Below are 22089 nucleotides of genomic sequence, written 5' to 3' on the forward strand. Positions count from 1 at the left end.
CAGTGTTGAACTCCTTGAATGACACACAGCCTCCTTCCAAAATATGGCTTTTTGCACACAGCTAGCAGCCCCTTGGTCTGGCTTCCACCTCTCCTAGGTGGAGCCCTCCTTACTCCTGGGCAATGACCTCCTGTCTGCCAGGGTGGAGCCCAGAATCATAGTTAGGCCTCTACAAAAAGGCCTGCACACACCTGTGCAATCAGTGTGCTGACTGCTTTCAAAACATGGTCCCAGGATTGGACATTTCATCCCTCCCAAATCACTTAGAAATATCCATGCCACAGGTCCCAAAATGGGCTTTACAAACCAAAGAGGAAACTGGCAACCCAGTTTTCTGTGCATTAAGAGAAATGCCTGGAGCCCCTCAACCTATATGGTTGAGAATCCTGGGTTATAACCTTCATTTTTACCGTGGCAGGATACTGCACTGCCACAATATTTATAAGACAGGAAAACAAATGATCCAATACTTACTACCAGAGCAATGTACATTGGAGTGCTATACCAGACTGTCCGGGACTCGCCCACACCTATTGCTGATAAGCCAAAGTTGGCGATTCTCACATGTCCAACGCTATCCAGCAGACAGGGTGCTGCGCTACTTAAAGAATAATAAGTGAAAAAAATGAATAGCATAGACTACACATAAATGTGTCCCTCATCCAAATGTGAACATACCATATAAATACAGAGGATTGGTGCAAAAAATACCAAGTGACAGTACTGGCCGCAAAAACAACTATAAAGTGCTAGTGACACAAGTGAATAATTCAAACGATGATATCTAGGAAAGGTGACTCAGTCCCAAATAATCAATCCAAAAAATGATGAGCAACTCAATCCAAAACGTGACTAAGTCCCCCCCCCAAAAAAATATGCATAAATATAAAATTAAATAAAAAAGCAGTCCCCCCCCCCAAAAAAAAGTAAATCTTCAGTACGTGCACACTGAAACATACAAAAAAAAATCCTCCACCGGCTAGCGTGCGCGTTCACCTTCAAAATTCGACCCACAAAGCATAGAAGGCCTCAAACGATAATTTTCAGGGAATTGATCCTCGGTACAATCACAAAGCCACTGGTCCTCTCCAATGGCACCGACAAACACTCACAAGCATGCTCCAGCAATTGCCCCAGGCCTCTGTCATCCCCAGTATCTCACATAGAAGATTCAAGCAAGAAGACTCCCACAGTGGAATATGCCACAAACTTTGTTTTAAATAAAACAAATAAAATGGTGTTGCGCTAATATCAATAGTACTAAGGACACAATAATTCGAAGAGTGGGGAGACAGAAAAAATAACCCCAAAACAGAGGTGATCTGTATAAAGGTCTGAATCCAGACCTAATTAGGTGCAATATGAACTGTGACAAAGAGAACATGAGTAATAATCAGCAAGTGAACATAAATAATACATAAAAATGTAAAGGCCTGAACCCAGACCAAACTAAGTGCAATATAGATTGTGATGAAATACAACGTGAAAAATAGTCACCAAGTGAACTTAGTGTATTCAACATAATAGGGCTAACATGTCCTAAATAAAAGTGCACAAAAAATACTGTGCAAAGAAAACTGTGCCAAAATCAAATGGCAAAACATATGTGCAAAACTAATCATATAAGGTGCATGAAACTATAAATGCATCATAAATAATACATAAAAATATAAAGGCCTGAAACCAGACCAAACTAAGTGCAATATGGATTTTGATAAAAACGTGCACAATAATCAACTAGTGAACATAAATGATGTATTCAACATAATAGGACTAACACGTCCTAAATAAAAGGGCACAAAAAGCCTGATAAAGTATTCTAAATCTGAATACTCACTTAGACACAGAATCATTGGTTGCCTCCTACCGATATCCCTTCACACTCTTCCTAATGAGGGAGATGTAGACTCACACCATCTCTGGACAGCTTGGGCTCTCTCCAGGCCTCAGTACTATGTGATCATTGTGACCAATCACAGTGGTCGCATAACAGTGGCACACAATGAATAGCTTTCTTCATAGCCATTCCTTGTGTACTAGATCACATGGTACAGAGCCAATCACAGCACATCTGTACCATGTGAAATCTGTGGCCAATCATAGCTATCACAATGGCAATGAATGGATGACATTCATAATTTCATATACAGTGATCAGAACTGTTATAAGCATTCATAGTATAATTTAAAAAAAATACTAATTACATTTCCAGTGTAGTACAGCATCACTATGGTAATGCTGCACTGCTCTAGCCCCAGTATGTACAAAAAAAAAAGGAAAAAAAATATTGACTTTTTTTTCTTTACATGCCGTCATGTCAGTACCTCTGATCACTGCCACACCAGTCATATTATGATGCTGTACTGCTCTGGTGACAGCATGTAAACAAATTGTGAAAAACAAATTTTATTTAAATTTCTTCATTTTCAAAAAAACTGACAAAAAAAATAACAGCTTCAAAAAAAAAAAAAAAAAACTCATCATACCTCTTACTAAATACCTTGAACTATTTACTTTCCAAAAAAAGGTCATTTGGAGGGTATTTGTGCTGTCCTGACATTTTAGGGCCTCAAGATATTAGACAGGCCATCAGTACATCCGGTGCGATCAATTTTCAAATACATACATCATAGTTATGTATAATATATACGCTATGACTTTCACACAAACCATTATATACTTATTGGGATTTCTTTTTTCCAAAGGCATGTAGCAGAATGTATTTTGGCCTAAATTCATGCAGCAATTGGATTTTTTTTCTACTTGTTTATTGTATATGTTTCATAACAGAATGTAGAATATATCATTTTTTTTAAATTATATAATAAAAAACACAATTTCAAATATATAAACCATAGATTGTAGACTCCTTAACTTTTACACAGACTAAATGACATACACTGATTTGGGTTATTTTTTACCAAAGAAACATAGCAGAATACATTTTGTCTTAAATGAATTACCCCAGGTTCACATATGTGCTGCTGTGTGGGACGCGTTTTGCGCGGGCACGAGAGCCCATTCATTTGACTTTCCCTGGGAAACACAGGGAAGCAGTCCCTGCACTTCTTCAGAAATCGCAGCCCGCATGGGAACTTAGGTTCCCAGTATGGTTGCAATTTGCAGTGTGGGCGGCGTGCCATTAGAATTAATGGCACCCGCCCACGGGTCCTGCATTCTTCTGTGCGGGTGGTGCGGCTGCAGGTATTTGTGCGAGTTCCGCAGTGGCACCACCCGCATAGGTGTGAACCAAGCCTAAAGAAAGATTATTTATTTGCAAAATGTTCTAACAGAAACAAAGATAATAGTTTTTTTTTTTTTTATTTATTTACCAAAAAAAAAAGAAAAAACCAGTGGTGAATAAATACCACCAAAAAAAGCTCTATCTGTCCCAACACATGGTAAAAACATCAATTCAGTGTTGCATGACTGAGTAAGTGGCATTCAAAGTGTGACAGAACTGAAAGCTGAAAATTTGGGGGTGAAAGTTCAGTAATGAAGTAGTAAGATTGTACAATAGGTCAATGATACGCCACAGCCATTTTAAATGAATGCTCCGCCTCTATTTCTATTCTCCACCTACCATGGCTTGATGGACTCACAGCAGAAAAAAAGTGTTCCTGGAAATTTTTTGTATAAACCTGGAAGCTGGGGCTTATAAAGCCTCTTCTGACTCAAGATGGCTGTAGAGGTCACCTGGATGCAGCATAGCCAACCAGAATGCTACCTCCAGGAACCAGAAAACCATAGAGAAACAATGTTTCTCCGGACTTCCTCTCCAGGCTGCGATACTGGTTTGGCGCCACCTACAGTGGAGACAGCAGACTGCACCTGCCTACCTACCATTGAAAGGGTTTTGTTATATCTGTTCAATAATTGCAAAAAATCTCTGTTGTTCCTCTCAGAAATCCAGTGAGCAGTTGCACATGCTCAGCTCAGCTCACATTTTACAGAGCACTATAAGCTGCATATGTGTCCTGCCTGCTCATAAGTTTTTACATTTTGACTTTAGTTCCTCTTTAAGCACTTGGTAACCGCGCTATAGCCGAATGACGGCTACAGCAAGGCTACCCAGTTCTGGGAGGGCGTCATATGACTTCCTTCCAGAACGCACTCTCCCGCGTGACCCCAGGGGCTTGCCCCCGGTGATCTCTGTGATCGCTGTGTCCTACGGACACAGGTGATCACGTGATGAGGCAAAAAGCCAATCACAGCGTCCTTTTACCACGTAAAATGACAGATCATGGAGTAAATACAGGTGCCAGTTATCGTCAGCACTATCCTCACGGTGTCACAGCACAAGGAAAGTACTGCCGATAACTGGCAACTGTCACAGAGCAGATCGGCACTGATCATCAGGGCACTAATGTTCAGTGCCCTGCAGTGCCGCCCAGCAGTGCCACCCACCAGTGCCCATCAGTGCCTCCCACCTCCCATGTTGATTCTGGCCCAGTGCACCAGGCTTGTCCCGATTGCAGGCAAGGCTTTCCCTAAGCTTTCTAATGCCGGCCATAGACGGGTTGAAAATCGTCCGAAAAAAAAATCGGCCAATTTTCACATCGTTAATTGGGTTGGGTTAATTGGTCGGCCATTTTTCAGGGTTTTTGCACATTTTTTTTATTGGGCATGTTGGAAAATTTGCGGCCAATTCTGACGATCGGAAAATTCTCCTGGCAATGATGGGCAAATCGGCCGATAGTTTTACCGATAAAAAATCTGCACATGAGCCTTGACCTGCAAGAAGAAGAAAAAGAAGAAGAAGAGTTCCAGTCTGCTATTATATGTTATATGAAAAAGTCTTGCGGTTCCAACAAATGTATCCATTTGTATCCAAATAAAAACATTGTAATCCAAATAATGTATTACAATGTTTTTATTTGGATACAGATGTTTTTATTTGGATACAGATGTTTTTATTTGGATACAAATGGATACATTTGTTGCAACCGCAAGACTTTTTCATATAACATATAATAGCGGACTGGATTTCTTCTTCTTCCTATTATTATTCCTGTATCTTCTTCTTATTATTATATATTTCTGTCACATTCTATTGTGTGCTCCTGTTTCTGCAAGGGACAGAAGTTATTGGGTTAATGCCGGCCATAGACGGGACGAAAATCAGCTGATTTTTTTAACGTTGGTGATAACGTCGGCCGATCGAACGACCGATTTTTCTTTTTTTTTAAAAAAAAATCGGCCGATTTTCGACCCGTCTATGGCCTGCATAAGTTCTGATGCCTTTCTGGTAGGGATGGTCTACCTGGTCTGGCCGAGGGCTGGGCTGAGAAAGAAGCCCATTGGGTATGTGCCCCTGGAGTGGCAAAACTCTCACGGTGAGGGAGCTCACTTTGAGTTTTAGGCACCTTGGTCACTACACCAGTCACGATTTTTTTCGCACCTGCCTATTGGGCCGGGCCTTTTGGCCAGGACCAGAGAAATTGTTGATTCCTGGCCCAACGGCCTGCCATAGTATTTCACTATGGCACTATAGCACTTTTCCACTTCCCCTCTCCCTTTTTTTTCTATGTTGTTTGTCACTTGCACTTTGCACAGCACAGTACACACTTTCACTTCCCGATTAGTAGGGTGTAGGTCCTTGGGCCTTCCCTGAAAGTCTTGGGGGGGGAGGCATGTGGTCTTTTGGTCAGGGTCTCCTCCTCTCATGGGGTCTCCCTTCGGGGGAGCCCCACTTAGTATTCGGGGTGGCCTTGCTTCAGCAGGCCTCCTGAAGAAAGGGGTCCACCTGGTTCCAGCTGGGTAGACCTAGTGAATGCCTCAGTCCCTGCCAGGAGCCTCACGCCCCAGGGGATCAGGGCTAGGGCCCTTTCTCTTTGGAGGAGGGCTAGACTTGCACCCTGTGCTCTTTTTTTGTGGTTCATTTTTGTGTGCTCACTTTTTTTTGCACTGGGTGCTAGTTTTGTGCGTGTGTTCTTAAAAAAACAAAAAACGAGTCCTGTGCTCACTACTGTCACTTGTAGAAGGAGCTTTCTGTGCTGTTTTCTCTGTACCAGTGACACCAAACTCCAAGAAACAATGCCCCCTCAGTGCAGGATCTGCTGCTGCCGGGAGGATGGGCTGTCATGCCACAGGCAGGGAATGCTCAGACAGAGTGATCTATTGCATTGGTGATATGGCACGGGAAAAGGAAGTGACGTCATGGCGTTGCTCTGGTCCTTTAAGTCATAGAGATGAATGGAGGCCATCTTTCCTTTTTGATCTCTATGGCCAGCCGCCACAACCGCAGGGTTGGTTCCTGATGAGCCAGATAAGCTCGAGAACCACCAGAAAGCGGTGGAAGTGTGGGGCTAATCAGTTACTCGGATCATTTTTATCAAAGAGAGTACAGTCTGCAGAAAAAAAACAATGCCGAGGTTATGGCATCTAGCTGCAGCCAGAACCCCAGTATACCACTTCAAAACCATGGCGCTCTTGTGTCAGAACCAGGGGTGGACTGACAACTCATGGGGCCCCCGGGCAATAGGGTATCATGGGGTCCCTGTATCCTTGCCCAAACTCAAAAAAGCCTATGAAAAAGGTACCAGGGGCATCTCATGGGGCCCCCTACTGACACCGGCCCTCGGGCAGTGCCCGAGTTTCCAAATGGTCAGTCCACCCCTGAGCAGAACATTTCTTTTTGTTTTGGACAGAGTGGTGAGAGATTAGAACCCCTGTCAGTTTGTATTGCTGTCTGCGTCCCCGTTAGGGAGATTCACCCTATTTGTCCTGTTTACCATTATCATCCAAAGTGAAGTGAAAGAAAATCCCAAACTTTCTGTTGTCACAACAGGAAATCTTCCAATGTGGGCACTAGATCCTGGATTCCCTCACTTTGGAGGGATTTCCTCTCACTTCCTGTTTTAGTTATGGGACAGGAAGTGAAGGGAAATCTCATATGGGTGGAAAAAAAAATAACCAACCCTCCATTATTCTATCCAAAATGAAAAATAAAAAGCCTTTGGTTATACTTTAAAGTGTCATACATAAATAGAACTTGTCTTTGAACCTTAATCATGGAGGCGAAGAGGAAGGCAGATGCCCATCCCTGAACTCACAGTGAAGCCCCCCTCATGAAATTACATTTTCGGTCCGGGGTTTATAAGTGAATTGAGTGACTTTACTGAGTTTTAGTGAAGTGAATGACATGACGCGTGAACTCCGTGCGCTGAACTCCCTCAGTCTTCTCAGGCTGCCCTATCTCCATGACAACACCCCCCTCCCCCGCTCCGCCATCTTGTTCAGAGTCACATCCGGAGCGTCCCGGTCGCCATTTCAGTGTTGGGAAGGACCGGAGGAGTGGGTGAGTGTAAACAGGAAGCGGGGTTCGGTGTGGCTGTGGAGGTGAGCGGGAATACAAGGGCTGTGTGTTCTAGTACGGGGGGACCTTTCCTTGGTGGAACGGGGACAGAATCATGAAAATCAGAGAGGGAATGCAGCCCGGGGGAGGGGGGTCCCCTTAGAGATTGGTGGGAAGGCGGGACTGTGCTGTGTAAGGCGAGGGCGCCCAGGTGTCACATGGGGTCCTGTGTGGCGGAATAGTACATAGGTGGGCTGTACACACAGCTCGGAGGAGAGGGCAGTGCACCCGGTGCTGTACAGTATACACGGTGGCGATAATACGAGTGTGCAGGGAACCTGAGCTACCCCCCACCTCTTTGCTGAGGGTCCTGTGCTCATACCCCCTACATGTTATTCACAGGAGCCTAGGCACACCTCCACATGGCAGCACTCCGGCCTGGTGATAGGCCTGCTATGGCAGCCAGCCATATGGAAGGGGGTGTGCACCTTCTCCCCATTCTGGGGGGACACAACAGTCAAAGGAGCTCCAGTCTTCTTTATTGAAAATAATGGGGTAAAACACTGGGAAGAGCTGATGGGTTTCAGCCTGTGCAGGCCTTAATCAGAACTACAGCTCCATCCCCCCCCCCTACCATTTGTTGTGTTCCTCATGCAGCTGCAAAAACAGCTGTACATGCATTTTACACAGTTTTTTGGTGCATATCCATTGAAGTCTGTGGAGCCAGAATCTCGCTTCCATCATATCAAGGTAGCCTGGGTACCTTTTCCCAAAAAAGTGGTGCGCTGCAGGGATGAGAACGGCATCATTGGAAGTAATGTGATTTCCATCGTCCTGCAATTCTGTGAGACTGAAATAGTGAAAGTGTCCTCAGCTCACCACGGACATCCGCAACGGCTCCAAAGCTTTATTCAGCAATCACATCATAACATCTGAAGCAACGTTTCATCAGGTATGTGACTAGCATGTCTTTTGTCACGTGACTGATGAAGGGGCCCTGCATGGCTCCAAAACACGGCTTCAGATGTTGTGAAAAATTCACTGAATAAAGCTTTGGACCCGTTCCGGATGTCCACAGTGTGCTGGTGATATATTTTCGCTCCGTCTGCCTTCAGTCTGCAGCCATTTACGTTCACACCATTTTTCAGGAAAATGTGCACTGGGAATAGTGTGTTTTATATTTTGTGCGACTGAAGTCACAGCTGAAACTGCAGTAGTGTGAGCCAGGACTGACCAGCAGCTAAGGGGGGTCCACTACTAAAGTGTCCTGCAAACAGCAAGGTGGAGGGGGATAGAGGAGGCCAGATTTTGTGGTTCCAGGAAAGACAATTGCTTGATTTCCCCATCAACACAGGCACAGCTGTCCCTGCTGAGAGAATAGTGATTATATTGCCAGCAGCTATAGCCACTGCCAATAATCACACGCTAAAAATCCGACATGCTGGTTGTACCCAAGTTGATTGATGGATTGACTTTGGTACAGTCAGCTTGCCCATGCCTGGCAGTATTAGGGTGGTTGGTTCGCAACCCAGCCACGGCACCTCCTGCCTGGAGTTTGCATGTTCTCCCTGTGCCTGCATGGGTTTCCTCCCACACTCCAAAGACATGCTGGTGGGTTAATTGGATCCTGTCTAAATTGGCCCTAGTATGTATATGTATGAATGTGAATTAGGGACCTTAGATTGTATGCCCCTTGAGGGTTAGGGACTGATGTGAATGTACAATATATATGTAAAGCGCTGCGTAAATTGACGGCACTATATAAGTACCTGAAATAAATAATAAATTAAAAAAATATATGATTTTCATTACCAGGTAGGGGGGTGCATGTGTCGCCCTAACCGCGTTGCCAGTCACCGGGTCCTGGCTGGAGACTCACCGCCGGCACCCGCTGATTGCCGAGTAAAACAGACGGGAGAGGCCTGTATGTAAACAATACAGGTCTCTCTCCTGCCAGCAAGAACATGCTGCTGTGTATTTCTCTGCACAACAGAGAAATGCAAAGCAGCATGTCTCCCTAGTAAAACAACACACCATTAACCCTTTATCATCCCAGATGTTAACCCCTTCCTGCACAGTGCCATTAGTACAGTGTCAGTGCTTTTTATTAGCACTGATCACTGTATTAGGTCTAGTTCACATATGTGCGGGTCGCGTTTTGCGCAAGTACGAGAGCACATTCATTTGAATGGACTCCTGTGTCCCGTCACAAGCAGGGAAGAAGTCCCTGCACTTCTTCTGAAAACGCAGCCCACACGGGAACCTCGTTTCCCAGTATGGTTGTGTTTTCCAGTGTGGGCGGCGTGCCATTAGAGCTAATGGCACCCGCCCGTGGTTCCGCATTACTCTGTGCGGGTGGTGCAGTTGCATGGATTTTCGTGCGGATCCGCAGTGGCACCACCTGCACAGATGTGAACCTAGCCTTAGTGTCATTGGGTTGTCAGTGGCAGTCAGTTCCCCCCCCCCAGTGTCAGAATGCCCGCCGCAGTCCCGCTATAAGTTGCTGATCACCGCCATTACTAGTATGAAAAAAAAAAAAATCCAGAATATATACCACCATTTGTAGACTCTGTAACTTTCACGTTAACCAACTAATCTGCATGTATTGGGATTTTTTTTTTTAGCAAAGACATGTAGCAGAATGCATTTTGGCCGAAATTTATGAAGAAATTAAATTTTTTAAATGTTTTTACTGGATATGTTTTATAGTATAAAAAAAAAATATAAATATATTTTTTTTTCCAGAATTGTCAGTATTTTTTGTTTATAGTGCAAAAAATAACCGCACAGGTAATCAAATACCACCGAAAGAAAGCTCTGTTTGTGGGGAAAAAAAAGACATAAATTTAATTTGGGTGCAGCGTTGCATGACCGCTCAGCTGTCAGTTAAAGTAAGGGAGTGCTGTATCGAAAACCAATGGTCTGGTCTGGAAAGGGGGTAAATCCTCTGGAGGGCAAGTGGTTAAAGTGGTATTAAACCTAAAGGCAAACATTTATTATATTGTAGATTTCCATTTTCTAGCTGTGATGGGTGCATTTGTTTTTCTTCTTGTCTTTTTTTAGGCTTTCTTTCTTCCATTTTCATCTGGTGATCCAGGCAGTACATCTGTTGCTTTTCAAAAGAAGAAATGCTCCAGCAGATTGTATCAGTTACAGGGATGAGACAAACCATTTACAACTGACAGGGGTGCTTTCCATAATTGGCTTTTATTTATGTAACACTTTTATCCCAAAAGGAAAAAAACTCACTGTAACTTCTTATAAAGTGTTAGCTGGAGCTTGGCTACAATTTGTTATTGTATCTAAATCTGCTAGTACATCTAACACTACCCACCCCCAGACTGACAATGCTGCTGTCCAAACGTGCTTCTCCATCCAGAGTGGGGGCACTAGAATACAAGAGGAGATCTGTTACTGGCCAGATCACCAGGTGAAAACAGAGGGGGGACATAAAAGAAGAAAACTGGTGCAGCCACTATATCTATTGCTTAGTAAATTACAATATATTTCATTTTTGGTTTTGAGTTTAATATAAATTTAAGGAACATTTATCAGCTGTACTTTTTCTTTCAGGAAAAGAAATGTGCATTTATTTTTTTCACCCTGAGCCTGCAAAGCATTGCAGCTGCAATCAGTGGATAGCGGGTGCAATGTCAGGCTCCTGCACACTCCCCCTCCATTACCAACATACAGGATTTCAAGTAGACCTAAAGGCAAAACTTATATTTTGCACTTTGGATAGGGTAAGGAAGGGTTATAACCCCGTGGCAGGAAAAAAAAACCTGCCATCCATTTCCCATTGGGGAGATTTCCCTTCCTGTCCCAATGCCAATACAGGAAGTGAGAGAATCCCGGGGTGTCATCAGATCTAGTGTCCCCATTGAAAGATTCCCCCTCCATTCCTCTTCTGGCGTCAACACATAATTTTGAGATTTCCCTTCACTTTCCTTAATGGTAAACAGAACAAAGAGAGAGAGAGTAAATCTCCCTAAAGCAGAAAAAGAAAGCGATAAAGACTTGGCAAGGGTTGTAATCCCTCTTCACTCTCTGCAAAACTTAAACAAAATAAATGTTTTCCAATCACCCTATTCAAACTGCTGCGCTCAATTTAAAAAAAAAAAATAAAAGGTGCTGTTTTTTTTTTTTTTTTTTAACATGAATGTGATCTTTGGCACTCTGAAGATTTAAGTGGGGCAACAAAACGCACTGGAACACAATACAAATACATGGAAACACACAATGTGTGGATTTTGGTGCGAAGCTCCACTTGTCTGCCTTCTCCCCACCTCTGCTGTCACATTTGGCACTGTTTTGGGGGGGGAGCGGGTACCTTTTTTTGACAGGTACCTGCTCCCACTTCCTGCTCAGTTTGCCGCAGTGAACTGACACTGAAGTTTGGCCCCCTCCTTCCCCTGCAGCCTTCTGGAACACTACACAGGTCTCAGAAGACTGCTGCCCATTCACAAAGCACAGTGTAAAACCGGCTGTGAAGCTGCAAGGTTTCACTGCTGGTTTCCCTTAGTCAAGATGGCGGCACCAACTCCCAATAGCCAGTTGAATAATCAGCTCAGGTGAGAACACGGGTGGGGGGGGGGGTGTAAGGATGCAGAACTCTTTAAATTGTTATAGTTTGGATGGGGGGGGAGTCAGCAGCAAAAGAGAATTCTCTGTGGTATAATTTAAGGTGACTGTCACCGCAGGGTCCTTTACCTAAAGAACGCCTTGAAGAGGATCAGGTTCTATACTTTCCAGCACTCCTTTTACTGCATTATTGCTGCTTTGCTTTTTCCCGCCTGTAGCAAATATTTGGTCCTTTGGGGTGGTGAGGAGTTCTAGTGCGAGAATTATTGCTCTTGCTCTGACGTTCGTGGCGATACCTCGTGTGGTTTGAACACCGTTTACATATGTGGGCATGGCCTATGTATGTGTTCACCACTACGTGTGAGGATGGGGGCACTTTAAACTTTTTATTTATTTATATTTACAGTCCCTTTTTACAAAAACATTTTAACCACTTTTCCTATCACAAGGAATTCATGCATCCCTTGTGATAGAAATAATTAGTGGCAGCTCCTCTTTATGGAGAGATATGGGGTCAATAAGACATTAGATAAAAAAAGCATTGATCTAGTGCTTTAAAAAAAAGCATAGTTTACAAGGCGACAGAACCGGACGTGACATCGCTCTGGTCCTCCAAGGGCATAGAGATTAGTGGAGGCCATCTTTCCTTCACTAATCTCTATGCCCAGCATCGGGATCGTTCGGTGGTTTCTCAGGCATCAACAGCGAGGCTCTTACTTTCCATTTCATCATACATCAGCATCAGAGGTTGGTCATCAGCTCTGAGGAAAGGGATTCGTCCCCTAAACGCGTCAGCCATTTGACCGCACTGACAGTGAGAACACCTTGCCTGCCGTTGTGGCCATTGTCATTTTTCTATGCTTTTTAGATACATGCTTCGTCTGTGAGTATGTTTTTATTATTTCACTCCTACAATAAACCTTGGATAATGCACTAGGTGTGTGCGCCACCTGTTTTTTCTCTATCCAGTGGCTGATTTCCCCGTCTGAGGAGGGCTGCACCCCTGGAGCATTTCCTTTGGTTGTCGCTGTCCTGGTACCCTTGGCTTCCCTTTTGGCTGTGCATATCCTGAGGCGCTGGAGAGTACATACGATATCCGGTTTCTCAGGCAAGGCTGACAACTACAGGGTGGCAGCGGCAAGGGGGCGGGGTTATTTTCGGTGCTTTTTTTTTTTCATATCGGCCGATAGGGGTGTTTTCGTCCAAAACGTTTCGGCCACCGAAATTTCAATGCACCCCTAGTTTTGACATATGAGCAGCTGGAAAGGTAAGTAAAAAGCCCCTCCTTATAGTACAGTTGATCCTGTGCTGACAGGGTCACTCTAATGCCCAGCTCTAGCTTTTGCGAGCCCCCTTCCCACTCTTAAGAGTTGGTTCACACCAGATGCATTGGGGCAATGCTGGAAACTATTTTCATTGCTGCCCCAATGTGTAGACAAAGCAAATTGCCTTTGTTGTGTACACTGAAAACACTTACTGCATGCACTCCTTTTTTTTTTTTTTTTTTTTGTTATATCAGTGCAGCCGTTTGCATCGTAAACTATCACATTGCAATACCACTGTGATGAATAGAACTAGATTGAAATGTCACTGGTCACATATTGAAATGTCAGTAGTCACATATTGAATTGTCACTGGTCACATTTCAATAAAGTTTTGTGGGAAAAAGTGAATGATGCAGTGCACCAGGACTGGCACATCAGAGCTGTCTCCCAGCGCATACCAGAGGCACACACTTAGCGTAGCTTGCTGGTGTGAATGAGTCCTTTAAAGAAATCACTTTAACACACCTTAAAAAATAAGCTCCAGCACTTTCCAGATGTGACATGCAGAGGCCTGTTAGAGCAGCCAAGAACTTGGTTGTGACAGTAGGGTTTTTAGGCCTTTATAAGGGAGAGCAGATATGGCTCTGCACATTGCACTGGCTACTCCTCAGTACAACATAAGAAAACTCTTCATTTGCTTGAGTTTTCATATAGCAGACATGCAAATGCACCCGTATATGCCTTCATCTAGCTACTAGTTGTCCTCTTCCCTGTTCCCGACATCTCTCTGCTGAAAACACACATAGATTCCTCCTTCTACATTAACAGCATGGCTGGCAGGAATCTTGCCTGATGGCTATCGTATTCAGGCAGCTGCAACATCTGCGTCTTTCTGGATACACAAACGGTGACTGGATGTATTCACTGTTTGGCCAACAATTTTCCATCCAACTCCTTCCATTGAAAAATAGGCTCTAGTGGTTCCAACAGAGCTACGTACAGCTCTAATTTTGGCCAGTTCAGGATTTGAGCCATCTATCGCCAACCTCAAGAGGTTGCTGGTCGGGCTCTTTATATGCATTTGGCTTTGTCGTTTTACATACAAGTCTTATTGCCTGAACACTGTTTTGCAACTTTAACAAGTGTTAGTAAGACGGTAAATATCATCATAAATACTTGGTGTATCCAGGTGAATTATACCTTGCTTTTTCAGGACAAATTGCGTTCATTTGGTTGTAAATTGTAATGAATATCTCCTGTTTTTTTTTTCTTCTTCTTATCAAAGGAAAACTAGCACAAAATAGTAAAAAATAAAATTCAATGTAGCTGTATATTTACTGCTAATTGCCATAATCTACAACCAAAGAACAACCCAAAAAATTGATGATCACAGCAATTCCACATACAGTATGTGTATATTTGTTGTTTGTACCCATAGTAGGGCCCAGAAACAATGGTGCGCATTTTGCTTTTTATCCTACCTAAAACACATCGGTAAAATAAAAAATGCTTTATTAACCACTTAAAGACTGCCTGCCCGCAATGTACTGCGGACAGGCAGCAGCTATAGGACCAATGACATACCCGTAAATCGCTGTTTTTCCAGGTTTGGAGTGCACATGCGCCCACCCACCGTCATTCGCTGCAGGACATGTTTGTCAGCAGGTGCAGCCACTGATTTTTGTCCAGGACTCTGATCTCCTGCAACGAATAGAGAAGCAGTGCTGTGCCTGTATTTGTAAATACAGGTACAGGATCTAGCTGGATCTTTTCATTCAGGAAGGGAAAAAAGACGCACCACATGTGAGTAGAAGCAGCACATTTGCATCCACATAATAGTTAGATACATATTAACCCCTTAATTGCCATTTTAACCCTTTAATCTACACAGATGTTAACCCTTTTCTGCCTAGTGTCATTAATACAGTGTCCGCGCAATTTACTAGCACTGATCACTGTATTAGTGTCACTGGAGAGGTCGGTGGCAGTTAATCAGTTCTCATTTACCCCTTGTTCACATATATGCGGCCGTGCAGGCCGCGTTTTTTGCGTGGGCACGAGAGCCCATTCATTTGAAGGGACTCCCGTGCCCGGTGACACACAGGGAAAAAGTCCCTGCACTTCTGAAAACGCAGCCCGCACGGAAACCTCGTTTTCCAGTGCGGGCGGCGTGCCATTAGAACTAATGGCACCCGCCCGCGGATCTGCATTCCTCTGTGCGGGTGGTGCGGCTGTTCGGATTTTCCTGCGGATCCGCAGCCGCACTACCTGCACTTATGTGAACTAAGCCTTAGTGTCAGCAGAATACATTTTGGCCTAAATTTATGAAGTCAAAAATATATATTTTTTTGTTTTTTTTAAAAATTGTAGGTCTTTATTTTTGTTTATAGCACAAAAAAAAAAAAAAAAAAGGCAGAGGTGATCAAATACCACCAAAAGAAAACTTATTTGTGGGAAAAAATGACATATTTCATTTATATACAGTGTTGCATGACCGCGCAGTTGTCAGTTAAAGTAACAACGCCGTATTGCAGTAAATGACCTGGTTATATGGGATGGGGTAAATCTTCCAGTTGGCAAGTCGTTAATGTTTTTATTTATAGGTTTACTTCAGGATTTGACATGTTGCCAAGTTCCATCATATCTGACAGTCAGTGTAGATATACATAGTTATAATTGAATTAACCTCCTGCCGACCGCGCATAGCCGAATGACAGCTTCACCGCGGCCGGCCAGTTCTGAGTGGACGTCATATGACGTCCTCCCAGAACGCGCTCTCCTGCGCGCCCCAGGGGGGCGCGCACCCGGCGATCTCCGTGATCGCTGTGTCCTACGGACACAGCTGATCACGAGATGTGGTAAAAGGCCGATCATACCGGCCTTTTACCACGTGATCAGCGGTGTCCAATGACACGCTGATCACAGGGAAATGCAAATGCCGGTTCTCGGCTGCACTTTCCTCACGCTGTCAGATCGTGAGGAAAGTACTGCCGAGAACCGGCAGTTGTCAGAGCGGGGATCAGCACCGATCATCAGGGCACTGATGATCAGTGCCCTGATGATCGGTGCCCAGCAGTAACACTCGCAAGTTCCGCCCAGCAGGACACCTGCAAGTTCCGCCCACCCGTGCCCAGCAGTGCCCCCACCTGTGCCCAGCAGTGCACCCACCTGTGCCACTCTGCAGTGCCCCCTACCTGTGCCCACCAGTGCCACCCACCTGTGCCCACCAGTGCCACCCACCTGTGCCCACCAGTGCCACCCACCTGTGCCCACCCACCAGTGCTGCCCACCAGTGCCACCCACCAGTGCAGCCCAGCAGTGCTGCCAGTCAGTGCCCAGGGGTTGTGCCAGTCAGTGCCCAGCAGTGATGCCAGTCAGTGCCGTCTATCAGTACCCATAATCAGTGCCGCCTATCAGTGCTGCATATCAGTGCCGCCTATCCGTGACCCCTAAGTAGTGCTGTCTATCAGTGCCGCCTATCCGTGCCACCTCATTAGTACTGCCTATCAGTGCCGCCTATCAGTGCCCATCAGTGCTGCCTCATCAACGCACATCAGTGAAGGAGAAAAAATACCTGTTTGAAAAATTTTATAAAAGAAACAAAATAAACTTTTTTTTTTTTTCAAATTTTTTGCACTTTTTTTATTTATAGCGCAAAAAGTAAAGCGCCCAGTGGCGATTAAATACCACCAAAAGAAAGCTCTATTGGTGAGAAAAAAATGATCAAAATGTCATATGGGTACAATGTTGCATGACCGCGCAATTGTCAATCAAAGTGCGGCAGCGCTGAAAGCTGAAAATTGGCCTGGTAAGGAAGGGGGTATAAGTGCCTGGTAGGCAAGTGGTTAACATAAATTGACTTGTGGTACACTATAGTATCATACAAGCAGGAAATTACATTTAAGGGGAAGTTCTGTATACCAGCTGTGTACAGAACACCTCCAGGTTGCTGTATTGCATTTAATTTTACAGAAAGTACAGTGCTGAGGATTTTTTTAAAATAAATTACAATATGGCCGCGTATCAGTTGTATACGTTCTATTATTTTATTTTTATTTCCAGTGTTTTTTTTCCCACAGAAGTGGAGTTTCCCCTTCAAAGCTGAATTTCAGGCAAACAGATTTATATTTCCATCCATCCTTTCCTTTACATAGCTCATCTCTCTGTCACTTTGCTCTCTCCTCCTATTAGCATGTTGTTGTTAGATCTGCAGCTCTACTGATTGGCTGCTTATGCTGCTTTCTCCTCTCTCATCCTGACTTTATAGGGACTGCAAGAGGCTGCTACCAAGTCACATTCATTTACTAATACCAATCATTAAATATTCCTGTGCTGCCATTTTGTGTCCAATTATGAGTAGCTAGCTCAAAGCAGTATGTGTTTCACACATTAATAATTACAATTTTAAACACAAATAAGTGCAAAGCTAACAATCTTCCACTTAATCCAAAAGTTGAAAATGTATAAGTCTTAAAAATTACACTTTATCCCATGCGTTGGAAAGCAAACATCTTTTCTGAAATCACTCACAATTCCACCATGACCTTGTGATCACCTTTCAACCACACTTGTGCTCTCACCAGGTTTTAGTGACCTATGGGGGAGCTTTACTAAAATTGGAGCTCTCAGAATCTGGTGCAACTGTGCGTGATAGCCAATCAGCGTCTAACTTCAGTTTGTTCGATTTAAGCTTTGGAAAAAAAAAAAAACTGGAAGCTGATTAGTTTTTATGCACTGCTGCACCAGATTTTGCACATTTCAGTTTTATTAAATTACCCCCTATGCCTTCAAAAGACACTACATGCCTTTCCTTTTATAGCGTTTAAACAGTATGTTCACTCTTCTATCCTCTGTGCCTCCTCTCTTCCTCCCAGGCAATAACCTAAAGCAGGGGCGGACTGACCATTCAGGCACTGCCCGAGGGCCCGGGGTCAGTAGGGGCCCCATGAGATGCCCCTGGTACCTTTTTTTCATAGGCTTTTTTGGGTGTGGGCAAGGACACAGGGGCCCCATGATCCCCTATTGCCCGGGAGCCCCAAGATTTGTCTGCCGCTGACCTAAACACTCTCAGATAGTGCTTTCCCTAAAATAAACCTCTTTTATTAACAATTTCGCCTCTCACAGCAGTTCATCCCCTATGGACCAGAACAATTTTGACATTTCTTTTATGGACCTGTTTATTTGACAATAACTTTGTCATTACTAAAGACAACAATGAAATACATGTACTGTTTTTTTTTTAAGGACAAACAAGGCTTTCTTTTAATGATATTGTCTTGCGACAAACACATTATTTCTTATTTGTTTGGGGTTTTTTTTTAGCAGTGTTAGTTTAAAAATAGTGTTACTGCAAATAAAATGTGCACATTTTATTCCTGTTTAAAATTACACTAAAAATGATTCTGGTATAAAACATTGCAAACTTATTTACAAATAAAATAATGTTTTGTTTTGGGTTTTTTTTTGTTTTAATTGTCCAATTTTGTAAATGGGAAACATAAATATACAGTGGATATAAAAAGTCTACACACCCCTGTTAAAATGTCAGGTTTCTGTGATGTAAAAAAATGAGACAAAGATAAGTAATCTCAGAACTTTTTCTACCTTTAATGTAACCTATAAACTGTACAACTCAGTTGAGCAACAGCAAATCTTTTAGGTGGAGGGAAGTAAAACTAAAAAACTAAAATAATATGGTTGCAGAAGTGTGCACACCCTTAAACTAATACTTTGTTGGAGCACCTTTTGATTTTATTCCAGCACTCAGTCTTTTTGGGTATGAGTCTATCAGCATGGCACATCTTGACTTGGCAATGTTTGCCCACTCTTCCTTGCAAAAACACTCCAAATCTGTCAGATTGCGAGGGCATCTCCTGTGAACAGCCCTCTTCAGATTACTCCACAGATTTTCCATCAGATTCAGGTCTGGGCTCTGGCTGGGACATTCCAATCTTCTTCTGGTGAAGCCATTCCTTTGTTGATTTGGATGTATGCTTTGGGTCATTGTCATGCTGAAAGATGAAGTTCCTCTTCATGTTCAGCTTTCTAGCAGAAGCCTGAAGGTTTTGTGCCCACATTGGCTGGTTTTTGGAACTGTTCATGATTCGCTCTACCTTGACTAAGGCTCCAGTTCCAGCTGAAGAAAAACAGCCCACTCATAATGCCATTCATAATGCTGCCCCAAACTACCTCACCGACCTGATACCCAAATACCACCCTACCCGTAATCTTCGCTCCTCACAAGACCTCCTAATTTCTAGCACCCTGGTCTCCTCCTCCCACGCCCAACTGCAGGACTTCTCCAGGACTTCCCCCATCCTCTGGAACTCTCTACCCCAATCCATCAGACTGTCACCTACCCTCCTCACCTTTAGGCGCACCCTGAAAACCCATCTCTTCGGGGAAGCCCACCCCACCCTCACTTAACAGCTGATCTCCTCCACTCCTCCTACCACTCCATCCCCCACAGCCATTTCCTCCTGTACCACTATCCCCTCCCTCCTAGATTGTCAGCGCAAAAGAGCAGGGCCCTCAAACCCCTCTTGTATTGTATTGTTACTGTATTGTCTCATGTTTGTCCCCCACTATAATGTACAGCGCTGAGCAAACCTTTTGGTGCTATATAAATACTGTATAATAATAATAATACTGTTGCTGTAGGCCTCTTGGCAGCCTCCCAGACCAGGCTTCTTCTCGTTTTTTCATCAGTTTTGGAGGGATGTCCAGTTCTTGGTAATGTCACTGTTGTGCCATATTTTCTCCATTTGATGACTGTCTTCACTGTGTTCCATGGTATATCTAATGCCTTGGAAATTCTTTTGTACCCTTCTGCTGACTGATTTCTTTTAACAATGAGATCCCTCTGATGCTTTGGAACCTCTCTGCAGACCATGGCTTTTGCTGTAGGATGCGACTAAGAAAATGTCAGGAAAGACCTCCTAGAACAGCTGAACTTTATTTGGGGTTAATCAGAGGCACATTAAATGATGTCAGGTGTGTACTGATTCCTATATAACATGATTTTGAATGTGACTGCTTAATTCTGAACACAGCTACATCCCCATTTATAAGAGGGTGTGCACACTTATGCAACCACATTTAGTTTGTTTTGAGTTGTACAGTTTACAGGTCATATTAAAGATGGAAAAAGTTCTGAAATGATTTATCTTTGTCATTTTTTTTACATCACAGAAACCTGACATTTTAACGGGTGTGTAGACTTTTTATATCCACTGTATATTAAACATGTTTAACATCATTATTAAAAGCTAATAAACTAAAACAAACAAAAATACCAGCAGGAAAATAATAGATGGAGAGAGGAGGAGACTAGGAAGTTACTTAGGGTTGATTAGTGTTAACTAATGATTAATAAGGGGTTAAACAGGATCATAAAAAAAACAAAACCTTTTTTTAAACTTGACAAGTAGCTTTAAGGCTGCTTTGACACTGAGGAGTTTTTCAATCATGTTTGCGTTAAAAAAAGCACCTGAAAAATTCAAGAAAACGGCTTCCCTGTGTTTGTGAATGTATATCTATGTATGTTTTCACACTGAGGTGTGGTGCTTGCAGTGCAGGGTAAAAACAGCATCTTTGGGGAGTTAAAAAAAAAAAAAAATGCCCCAAAAATGCCTCTTCCCATTGAAATCAATGAAAAACGCCTCTGAGAAGTGTTTTCGGTGCAGTTTTAAGTCATATGTCCTTTAAAAAAAATTGGTAAAAACCTATGCGTTTTTGAGGTGTTTTTGCAGCTGATCAGTGTAAAAGTAGCCTAACTGACCTCTTTTGCAGCTCCAAGTTAATCCCTTTTGATATGCAGATTAATGAACCAAAAGATACAAATGTAACAATGTTACATTGTATCTTTGTGTAATTGTGTAATTGTGTTGTTTATAAACATTGTCAGGCTGCTTTTTTTACCGCTACAGCTGGTTCTCTGAGTATATTGTAATGCCAACAATACAATACACTCAAGAGAAGTTGGTATACTGGGAAGGGGGTCCCAAAAGCAGAGCAGAGAGACTGGGTATGCTACACATTCCCAAAGTCTGCAACTAGTTAAAAAAAACCACACAATTAAAAGTTTGGGCAGCACAGTGGCTAAATGGTTAGTACTTCCGCCTGGCAGTACTAGGGTCGTTGGTTCGAATCCCAGCCACGGCACCTCCTGCCTGGAGTTTGCATGTTCTCCCTGTGTCTGCGTGGGTTTCCTCCCACACTCCAAAGACATACTGCTAGGTTAATTGGTTCCTGTCTAAATTGGCCCTAGTATGTATATGTAGGAATGTGAGTTAGGGACCTTAGATTGTACAGCGCTTGAGGGTTAGGGACTGATGTGAATGTTCAATATATATGTAAAGCGTAAATTGATGGCGCTATATAAGTACCTGTAATGAATAATAAGTTTGCACTCACATTTTGTCTGTGCACTAAATCCTAAGTGCACACAGGTATCCACCTTTTTATTCCACCTAAAATCGGCTTGGAAATGGTAAAATCAGCCTATAAAGCCTTTTCCCTGTAAATTCTGGTAATTTCTACATGATGACATCAACCGTCTCCACCCTAAACATTGTCACGTCAGAACTGCACTTATTCATGTGCTAAAACTGCTTGAATGAAATAAAAAACTGAGTGATGTATTCATAAATACAAAGCTGCATTTGTTTGTATATATTATAGTCTGCCTGGAGTTCAGCTTGAAACACTTTTGCGGCCCCCATATGTTTACTTATGTTTCCTGTTTTACTGCTGTAGCAGGAAGCAAATACACTCATGTTCCCAATAGCTTGTTTCTTTCTTCAGCTGGCTCTCATCCCCTCAACTTTTTAAATTTAGAATATTATATTGTTTGAGTTCATTTTAATGCTTTTCAATACATGGGCCAACAGAAAGGTAGTTGTGTATAAACGCTTCTTTTACTGAGTAACTTTTGCCTAAAGGTAG

General features: G+C 43.2%; 1 protein-coding gene across 3 annotated transcripts in view; it reads left to right on the plus strand.

Moving 5' to 3' along the window:
- The first annotated feature begins 7174 nt into the window (after positions 1 to 7174).
- The window catches only part of LOC149460005 (serine/arginine-rich splicing factor 5-like), a 31233-nt gene continuing 16318 nt past the window's right edge, over positions 7175 to 22089 (plus strand). For 2 of the 3 annotated variants that reach the window (XM_089680209.1, XM_089680211.1), the window contains exon 1: positions 7175 to 7300. The gene's annotated coding sequence lies outside the window, so the exon portion shown is untranslated. Of the gene's footprint in view, positions 7342 to 22089 lie in introns of all 3 variants that reach the window. The other variant, XM_089680210.1, reaches the window with a different exon arrangement.

The sequence above is a fragment of the Staurois parvus genome, unplaced genomic scaffold (genome assembly GCF_062004578.1).
Source record: "Staurois parvus isolate SC_StPar_1 unplaced genomic scaffold, SC_StPar_1.0 ptg000237l, whole genome shotgun sequence".
Classification (NCBI taxonomy): domain Eukaryota; kingdom Metazoa; phylum Chordata; class Amphibia; order Anura; family Ranidae; genus Staurois; species Staurois parvus.